The 11,237-nt window shown below is 31.9% G+C and overlaps 1 pseudogene; it reads right to left on the bottom strand.

Annotated features, from left to right (window-relative positions):
- Positions 1-10,879: 10,879 nt before the first annotated feature.
- Positions 10,880-10,976, bottom strand: LOC122103064 (annotated as a pseudogene).
- Between the last annotated feature and the right edge of the window lie 261 nt (positions 10,977-11,237).

Raw genomic sequence — 11,237 nt, 5'->3', positions numbered from 1 at the left:
AATGAAAAAGGTCAAAAATAGTAGCATAAATATTTTAGAATGAGTCTGTCTTCTCTCTCTCTCCCTCTCTCTCTGTATATATATATATCTGTCTTGTATATATATGTGTTATGTATACAATAGTACATTTTTAGAGATTATTTTTCCTCAGAAATATATACATATATAAAAATTTATGTGTAGAATGATATACATTATAGTGAAACAAGCATCTTAAAATATAATTAAAATTAAAAAAAAAAAAAACTTCATGAAACCAAGTGCCTGTAACTGACCCTTATAATAGGAGCTATTCAGGGTGCTGAGATCTTAGAATTGTTTTCTAAACTAGCCCAGACAGAAAAGTACTTGTTAGATTCTTATCTCCAATTAACCATTAAAAACAACACCCACAACAACAAAATTTATCACATTAATTTCACAAAGGCCTCTTTTAACTGCTGTGAACATTTCTTAGAAACATGAATACATAGCCCTGGAAAATGTTAAGTAAAAAGTCCAGAATAATTACGTCTATGTTAAAGACATGACTATTTAGATTGTTTAAGATATTTAGGTAATGATTAGAAGTTAAGAATAATGATAGATAGGTAATATATTGGGACTGTTTTTTTCATTCTATTTTACAATAGCAATAAAATGATATTTATAATCATTATATAAAATTACTCTTGCTTTGTATTTGAATTATCATAAGTGATAAATATTTTTAAATGATTTCCAAAGCAAAGGAATATCAATTCTTTTGTAATTTCAAAAAGATTAAGAAAATGATTTCAAGGCTGGTTCACTCTAAGTCTATATTTGTTTTCTTGTTCTAGTTTTCATATGTTAGTAGAAATTAAAATTCCAAAAATTTAATGGATATTGGCATTCAGGAACATCTTCACATACACTAATATTGGAGTCCCTTAAGTGGAATTGTTTTATTTCATTTGTTGCTCACAAATAAATCAAGATTATTTTGTATTTTGTTCTTTTCACTGCTTTTGGCTCTTATCTTGAGAATATGTTTTTCCTAGCAAAGTAGAGATAAGCAATTGGATTAAGTAAGTAACATATGACTTTCATAAAATGCAGATGCATAGATTTGGGTCTTCTGTCATTTGCTAAAACTTCCTTCCAGAAACGTTTCTCAATTACTTAGAAGTTTTTCCCCTTCCCCTCCACAAATTATACTGACATCAAATACAGTGAAAGCAGGGGTTATACTGTGGAGGAGGGAGCAACAAAGAAATAATCTTATAAATGTGTTAGAAACAATCGCATGAGAGAAAAAATAACATTTGAATACATATTTTAGGGTTCATTTCCCTAACATCACCTTATCTGACCTTTTCTGCTTGACTCAGACATATACTAGATATTGCAAATAAGGGAAAGCATCGGGGAAAAAATAGGGCTACAGGTGGACCCATTGCAACAATGAGATGTACAAGTCATTATGTCAAAAAGGAATTTACCACTTTGGTGGGGGGGTAGCGGGGAGGATTGTGTGGGGAGGAGAGGAGGGAGGGAAGGGATGGGAAGGGGAAACAAAGGAGGAGGCTACAATGCTTGATAAGAAATGTACTCATTATCTTGTCCATGTAATTGTAACCCCTCTGTACATTATTTTCACAATAAAAAATAAAAATAATAAAAATATTACTTAGAAGTGATGCATAATTCCTAGGTAGTCCAGTTATCACATATACTTTTGGATTGAGTTATCTCTGTAAAAACTCAAACGGACAAAATACCCTCAAAATAAACAGAAATCACATCTTTGTTTTAAATGCAGTAGTTTACAAAGAGTTTTTCGCCAACACCAAAAACATCTTTTTAGCTATTCTGCATTTTGTGTGAAGAAGTATTAACAATAGTTTTTTTTCCTGACATGCAATTCACTTACAATATATTATCTCTTTTTATTATATACATTTTAGTGCTTTGGAAGTAAATTGTACCTTCATAGGTTTTCAAAGCCTAATTTTCACAAAGTTGCATCTTCAAATAGAAATGCTATAAATTTTAGAACAGACATTAAAATAGATGTAAAATTCAGTTACAGGAATTTGTTCAGCATATATCCTCTATAGTGTGTCTTTTCAAAATTTGTTTTTGGGGATTATTTTCAGGGTCTCACGCATACTATTGAATTTCACTGTCAATAAACTACATTCTCTGTCCAAAAAAGTTTTTTACTTCTGTTTAATACATTCATAGAAGTGTAATGCCTGGATCCTATACAATTCTCTTTCACCTTTTGAAGACTTCAAAACTTGTTTGCTAAAATGATTGCAGTATTATACAAATCGATCACTATGAGAAATATATCAATTTCTTCACAAATGCATTACTATATTTTGCGTCCTATTTTTATATTATGGTCATACTAGTGAGTTTTCATTTTATTATTTCTTACACACCAAAGAGTAGCTTATTTCATATGCTCCTCCTATTGACTATTAATTTACATATGTTATTTAAAGAAATATCCTATTCAGGAAAAAATTTATATAGAATTAGAAGATATAAAAATACTTAAGTTTCAGAATCATTGTAGCATTAACAAATATGTGCCCTCTATCTGTTGGATATGGTTTCATTTCTGTTTTAGTGACCTTTGAATTATGAAAGGTTATCACTTGATATAATCAAGTTCTTGCTTTCTTTAGCAACTAATGTTTTCCATGTCAAATTTTTAGAAACCTTACTGATCCAATGTTATGAATTTTTACATTTATGTTTTATAGGTTTTTACATCTTACATTTAGTTTTATAATCATTCTTTATAAGGATTGAGGTAGGCCAAGTGCAGGTGGCTCACGCCTGTAATCCTAGCTACTCAGGAGGCTGAGATCTGAGGATCGTGGTTTAAAGCCAGCCCTGGCAGGAAAGTCCGTGAGATTCTTATCTCCAATAAACCACTAGAAAACCGGAAGTTTTGCTGTTGCTCAAAGCGGTAGACTGCTCACCTTGAGCTGAAGAGCACACGGACAGCGCCCATGCCCAGAGTTCAAACCCCATGACCGGGATACCAACAAACAAACAAAGGATTGAGGTAGTAGTCTAAGATCATTCTTTAAATCTAGAGAGGCAATAGTGCCAATACAACCATTTAAGATTCTGTTTTTATTTCATAAAGTCATAGCATCCTTTTCAAAATCTGTGGACCATAAAACTAAGAATTTATTTTTGACAAATCTGTTACCTTCTTCTATGTGCCTGTTCTTATAGTAGAACTATGTTATCTTCACTAAATATGGTAATATGATTCAAAGCTTGTATCAAGGCTCAAGCTACACCATTTTACAAGATTTCTCTGACTGACTTGTATTCCTTGAATTTACATACGGGATTATTGAGCTGGTGAACCAATATTCTACAGAGATATCTAGATGTTTGATAGTCACTCATACTTCCCAACTTGTGAAAACACAAACCCCTGATATTATGTATAGAAAAATGTTTTTAGAGATTGCTCAAAGCAACTAAAATTAATTTAGGAATGAGTTAAGATTTAGATAACATTATAGCATAATAAAGTTGAATGATAACTACTTGAGCTGTACTGTAGAAGAGAGGGGGGGGGAAGAAGGTGGACCACATAGGAGCTGTATGTCATTGGTATTGTTTCAAAAAACAGAAAGACTTCAGAGAAGAGAAGGAGAAAAATAAACTGTCCTGAATCTAGTTTGTTTTTAATCCACCTGATAGTTTGGACTGAAAGTCCGATAACATGGGAAAAATAAAATAGAAAATAAAGCATTGTATATAGCTGTTACAATGTAAAAATTTTGCAATAGGAATATAATTAATTTTAAAAGAAATAAGAGAAAGAATATCAATAACAATTGCTAAAGTGGATAGAAGATGGATCACATTTTATCATATATAATTTTGAAAAAGCATACTAGCAATGAAAATTTAAAAGTCATAACTTAAATACAATTTGTATTACAACTAGACAGTATAGTTCAGTGGTAAAACATTGGCCTAACATATGTGAAGCAATTGTGTGATCTCCCAAGCATTACAAAGTACACACAGAAAAAACCCACATAAACACACACACACACACACGCCACATACACATATTTGGAATATTGTTATTATCATATTAAACAGAGGAAATTATCACAAACAATAAAAATACTTTAATATATAAAATCATAATATTGCTCATACTATTTAAAAGTTTAGTAGAAATAAAATACTCATAAGATAATTGGATTCTTATAGATTAAGTAAATTGAAAATTAAGATATAAAAGACGTGAAATTTTCAAACAAGTTTTAAATAATAAACATTTTGAAACATGTATCCTTTTATTTTGACAAAAGATTGATGCTACTGGTGTTTTAACTCAAGATTTAGAATATGATAACCAGGTGCTCTATATCTTGCTAGGGATGGCTATATCTTTAATCATTTCACTCTGGAAATTTTATGATAAGTTCTCATAGTTTCCCAGTCTCTCCTGAATTACAAACCTTATTTACACTTCCCACCTTAGTTAAAAAATGGAAACCACAAATCACTATGCCCAGCTCAAACAGTTTTTTTTTTAATTAAAGTATAAATATTTCCAAAAAGTGACCATGTAATGAAGCCTTTTTAATAAAGTATGTGATTCTTAAAAATACAGTATTTGTTACCTGGACAAATATGTTTAGAACTATAAGAAAATAAATATATTTAAATTCACCAACCATATAAAATTTAAGAAAATAATTTTTAAATATTCACATGTTAACTATTTTGAAAGCAAAATATATGCCTGAATAATTTACATGTGTTAAAATTATGCAAAACTAAATTAACTAATTCTAGAACTCTGAAAAAAGAATTGGCCTAAAGAAACGAAAATAATTAAGTTCAAAATTTGAAATTTAGAAAATTAAATGAAGTAACTTAAGTAACTGTAAGCCCTCTGTATATCAATTTTATAATAAAAAATGCATTAACAAAGAAAGAAAAGTACCCATTGGACAATAGCGACAGGAAAAGTATCAGTAGTTTTTTTTTGAGTGTGCAAAAAAATCAATGGAAAAATATAACAATGTTCTTTCCATAATAAATGTACTCATTACCTTATTTATGTAACTGTATCCCCTCTGTACATTACCTTTACAATAAAATTAAATTGAAATTAAAAATAAACTAAATAATATACCAATTAAGAATTCATAGAGAGCTAGGAAGGTGACTCAGTGGTAGAGCTCTTGACTTGCATGCTTGAGGCCCTGAGTTCGTTTCCTCAGCATCACATAAACAGGAAAAAAAAGCCGGAAATGGCGCTGTGGCTCAAGTGGTGGAGTGCTAGCTTTCAACTAGCCTTGAGGAACAGCGCCCAGGCCCAGAGTTCAGGTCCCACGACCGGACCCCCCACCAAAAAATAAAAAAAAGAGAATTACTAGAAACCATTGGTTAAAAACTTTTAAAAAACTGCCCTAAGTACCCAAGTAATATAATTTGATGACACTATTTAAATAGTTCAAATTCAGCAGAGAAGCCAAAAGTTTAAAAACTGTTACAAAGTAAAGTAATAAATCAGAATATTTACTACAATAATAATCATAAGATGAATTTATAGTGGTAGTCAAATATGTAAGAAATGAGGCAATTTGCCATTCGTTTGCACTGAATAAGTGAGAAAGAATTTTCTAGGTCTTTTTAAATATATAATAACTTTAATGAAGAAACTATTCATCATATGATAATTAGATGAAGCTGATATTAAAGAGCAGATTGTACTAAGTTTTTGGATGTTTAAGTATATACTTATTTTGGTTGTGGGAAATTGTGTTCATCTTGGAGTATTGTTTTTGTTAGACTGGTGTCATATCAGTGATTAATTTTAGGATAGGGGTTCCCTTTCCACAAAAACATGCACCTGATCTGTCTTTTTAGCCTCCCCATTATCAATGGCTTAAGAGTTGCACACCAACTTGCCTAGATTCCTACCTTGGCTGGCCTGGATTCTGCAGTCCTTCCATCTTCAACCTGTAGATAGTGCAGGAGGGTGGAAATGATCCAATGCACCCAGCTATAGATTGAGAAAAATTTCTACTAATCTTTAGGCCTGGGTTCTGTTCTCAAGCTTCCTCAGTAGTTAAGAGTTCAGATGGGAGTCCCTGGTGCCAAGCAGTAAGAGTATTTCTTAAAGCAACTAGACATATATATGACTTAGGCATGTGAACACCTCAGGACAAGAATAAAAGAGCAGTGAAGCGTAGAGGACAGGCCTAATTTTAACTAGCTACTTGGAGGCTGAATAAGCTTAGCTAGCTACTCTGGAGGCTGAGATATGAAGACCACTATTCAAAGCCAGTCCAATCATGAAAATACATGCGATTATCTCTGAAAAACCAGAAGTAGAACAATGGCTCAAGTGGTAAACCTCTATCCTTGGTCACGGAAGCTTAAGCATGATGAATGAATGAATGAGCACTTGCACATGGGCATGTGTGTACACACATGCATGTGTACACACACATACACACACACACACACACACATGAGTATTTCAATGCGAAGTTCTTTTTTTTACCTTGCTGTACTCTATTTCCCTGTATTAGTTTACAAATTAACAAAATCAACTAAGCACCTATTTATATACAACTCATCATGTTTCTCTAAACTCAACTATCTTTTTGGAAGCATGCTTTTATTTCACCCAAATGTAAACTATTCAGGAATTTGATTCTTCTCCCTCAATTCTGTAGAATTAGATGATTGTTTAGCTTCCTCCAAGCAATATAATTTTGTGAAATCCTGCATCAAGCAACATATTTCTTTCACTAGAAGGGAAGCCTCTGTCAAACAATTAATAATAGGTTTTTCTTCTCCTTGCTAGTATCTGTAGTTTTATTATCTTCATATATTTCATGATCTGTCTGTGTATAACAAAGACTGCTGTAAAAATAAAAAGACTCTTCACAGCACTTATCATTTTTATACCATCCATAGGTATGAAGGTGTTTAAATATTACTGAAATTGCTTTGGAACAAATCATGTTCATATTGACTATCGTGAAAAATAAGAATTGGTTTCTCAGCACTTTAGGTAAGAACTTTTTTGAAAGAAACAAAAGGAAAAGTAGGAACAACTCAACACATATATTCAAATGAAACAAAACAACCCAAGAAAACGAATTAATTCAGTACTCATGAACCTGCAGGAAATGCAAAGATTTAAAAAAAAAAAAAAAACATCAGCTATGACAAGCTTATGAAAATCCTGACTACATGGGAGTCTACTCTTGTGAGGATAGAGGTTAAAGCCCAGACTGGACAGAAATATCTGTACACAATGCCATGTACCTGTTATTCTAAATTCCAGGAAGAATAATATAACATGGACTGAGCCCAAGGTCATACACAAGTATCTGAAAAATAATCAGGATGATTTAGGGCTGGGGACATGACAAAGTGGTAAGAACACCCATTTAGGGGACACAAGACACTCAATTCAAACTCTAATATTTGGGTATTATGTAAAAAGCCATGATTTTAAATAATTGGAATAATTGTAAGATTTGAGTATTTGAGTGGAAAAATGCATGAGAGAGATAGAATGAACCCATGGTGCAATACTTTCAACTTAAGTGAAAATGTTTTATGGTACTTCAGACAAAACAGAGTTACCTTGCAAATGAGCATGGTTGTACATTTGGGTGATGGAAATACTTTACTTACACAGGTGTAAATTAAATAGATTTTTTTTAGGTAGACTGTACTTCTTGAACTAAGACCCTGGATGATGTCCCTGAGATTTTTCTCTCAAGACTACCACTCTACTACTTTGAGCCACAGTTCCAATTCTAATTTTCTGTTGGTTGTTTGGTGATAAGAGGATACTAGACATTCTTCCCCAGGATGGCTTCAAACCATGATTGTCAGATATCAGCCTCCCGAGTAACCAGGATGCTAGGCATGAGCTGTCAATAGTTTTAATAATTTAGTAAATTGTACAGTTACCGAAGTTATACATTATCATTATAACCTGTGTAATATATGTGTGTATGTATATATCAATGCATACGGATAGAAATACTTTAACATATTTTTGTATCTACAGTAGATTTATGAAATTATCCATTATAAAATAAAATGGAAACAAAAGTTAATAAGGATCAAAACAAAGGAAATTATCACATGTTTCTTGATGTTTAATGGAATACGAATTGCGAGAATCAGTTTGGGAAAACCATCTCTACGTTAACAAAATGGATAAGAGGTATTAATTCCAATCCATCTATTTGCCCATATTGTGCAACCTCACACATGAGTGTCAAAATCAAACAACACTTTTTGCCTTTGCTTTTAACTCACCTGTTATAATTTACGGGTTAGATGAAGTAATCAAATAAAGATTAAAATAATGTTATGTGAGGCTATGAATTAGAGCTGAAAATGATTTTAAACATGATAATAGCTAATTAACTTGCATATTTCTTACTTTTACTTTGTCATGTCCCTCATTCCCATATTAGGAAAGTATATAGAAGTTCTCACTGAATTATATGTACAATTATGAAAAAAAATGTATTGAAAGAATATGGGCACAATGTGGTTTTAGCTTATTGAGACCTGTAGGGGGAAGTGTGTTTTTGAGGACTTGCAATACATTGTGATGAAGATGAAGGGAGGGATGTGCTTATTCTGGAAAACTGGCTAGAGGATTGCTCCCATAAAGGTAGTGATGAATTCTTCCAAAAGGTTACAGTGAAATCACTTTCACAAGCATGTTCACTGCTGCACAATTCACCGTAGCCAAGTTACGGAAACAGCCCAGATGCCCTTGGGCGGAGTGCTGGTTGGAGAATGTGTGGCACATATACACAATTGGATTGCACCTATCCATTTTTAAGACTGTTACATTATTTGCAAAGAAATGGATAGATCTAAAAATTTATTAAGTGAACAAAGTCAGAGCCAGACACACAAAGGACCCATGTTCTGTCTCATATTTGGAAGCTAGAAATTTATACAAGTTTACACAAAAATATTAACCAAAGCATGAGATTTGCAGAGGAGTATTTCAAAGGTGTAATTTCTTATAAAATTGAACTTTACTCCAACAAAATTAATAACAGGAAACTATCATTTGGACTATGTGAGTGGAAGTCAAAAGGAAGGAATAAAGAGAGTTATGGAAGAAGAGAGTGAAGGTATAATATTCAATGCAACTGTATAAAACTAGAAAAAATTAAAGTGGGATGAGGTTTGGAAGGGTGTGGAAAAGTTATATAAAGATCCATTATATTAAAAAACTGATTTGATGAATGGAAATTCCCTTGTACAAGTATTTAAGATAAGAAAATTATAATCAAAAACAATGGAGACATCTGATCATAAATTCTATTTCCATCTCTTTTAAAAATAAAAATTATTTGTTCTATAATTTGATCAGAGGGATGGATTTTGTTGCTAGCTATATCATTGCACATCTGTCTCTCTCTTCCTCTTTCCTTCTCATGGTTCTCATAGGTAATATGATTACTCCATAATTATCCTACTTTATTTTGCTTTTATAGTTTTTTTACATCATTTCACTTTCTGCTCTGTCATTTCCCAATTCATTTACATATAAGGCATTATTTCCTATTTTCTCATTCCTAGAATAAGCTGCACATGAAGACACCACTGGTCCTCATTTTCAGTTTGTCCCTTTGAATACAGAGGAAAATCTTTCCTCTGCTCTCTACCAAATCTCTACTCTCCAGTTAGAATAATTTAGAATAGTAAAAATGAAAAAAGAGAAAATAAATAATAGTGAAAAAACAGATGCGGAAAATTCACCAGAATAACGATGAATATACACCTCTTCATCTAGAAGCCTACTGTGGACACTTAGACATTGTCCATGAGTTGGTGGCTCAAAGCAGATATTCATGGAATAACTGTGAAAGGGTGGATACCCCTGCACAGTACTTATACATGGAATAATACCAGAGTGGCTTCTTTATTTCATCATGATGCAGACACCAGTGGCCAAACTACAGGCCTCTTGACCCCCTTGCTGCTGGGTATAGATATAGCAAAGAATCGCTGGATCTCCTTCTGTTGAACCATTATATCAAACCAGATCTGAAGCACAACTTAGAAGAAACTGCATTTGATATTACCAAAAGGATAAGTATGTATCACTACCTCTTTGAAGTTGTGGAAATCTGTACAAATTGTTCTCTTAAGTCCTAATGTTTCCATTAAGTTTCTTAAATTTCAAAATTGCCAGTCCATCCCATGTGTCCATACAAAATATTTTCACAATAACAAGCAAGAGCAATATTTTACTTTAGAAATTCATGGATTCCATGGTATTCTTCCAAGTGAATTGCCTGACTTTGATGTCAAAATATATTCGAGTTGTTTGTATACATCAATAATGATATCTATAGAGTTTGTGATTTTTTTAAATCAGAAATAATTTTAACTTATCTGTTGAAATGAGTAGTAGAGAAACTAAAGATATTTCTGGTGCTTGTCTGAAAAAAGTATATTTTAAAATATTTATATTCTGTTTGTATAATGTCCATAATCTATTTCTTTCTCTCCTAGATATAATATTTTGAATTTGACATTATAATATATAGGTCCATTAATAAATGTGTTCTTTCAGATTGCATTCCATATAGGAACAGTTTAAGATTCCTTTAATTCCTACGTCCTTATAGAATTTTATTTCTTTGGGATAAAATGACAATGTTATCTTATTTCAAAAGTTTTATAAAGGTTATGCTATATAAAGGCCTTTCTAAAAAGGTGAAGATTGAATACACTCATGTCAAACTAACTTTTATTTCTATGAATTATATGTATTATTACACTTGTATATTTGTAATCAACTTTTTCATAACTGTTTTTCATTTCTTGCATCTGAAGAATGAAAAATATGGAATACTTCACAAATTTTCATATCATCCTTGTGCAAAAGCCATGTTAATCTCTGTATTGTAATTCAGGTAGACATGCTGCTGAAGCATGTAGTATCTTGTAAATTTACGTAGTTAATGATGCAAACTTAAGATAGGCATATATCCTTGGTTGCCTATTTGCAACAAGGAAACCTATTGTTCCCAAATTTGCTATTCATCTTATTTCTGCAAAATTCTGTGTATGGTGGAAAAAACTTATATTGTTTGTTCAATTGCTCACATTTGCAATTTTTTGTCAATAACTATTTTAAGTCTTTTTCATTTGAAATTTGATCATACTTTGAAGCCTTCATAGCTAGGTCCAAAGGT

This window comes from Dipodomys spectabilis, unplaced genomic scaffold (assembly GCF_019054845.1).
Source record: "Dipodomys spectabilis isolate Male_0828 unplaced genomic scaffold, ASM1905484v1 ptg001543l, whole genome shotgun sequence".
Taxonomy (NCBI): Eukaryota; Metazoa; Chordata; class Mammalia; order Rodentia; family Heteromyidae; genus Dipodomys; species Dipodomys spectabilis.
Note: the sequence above shows the minus strand (reverse complement) of the source record. Positions and strands in the feature narration are given on the sequence as shown.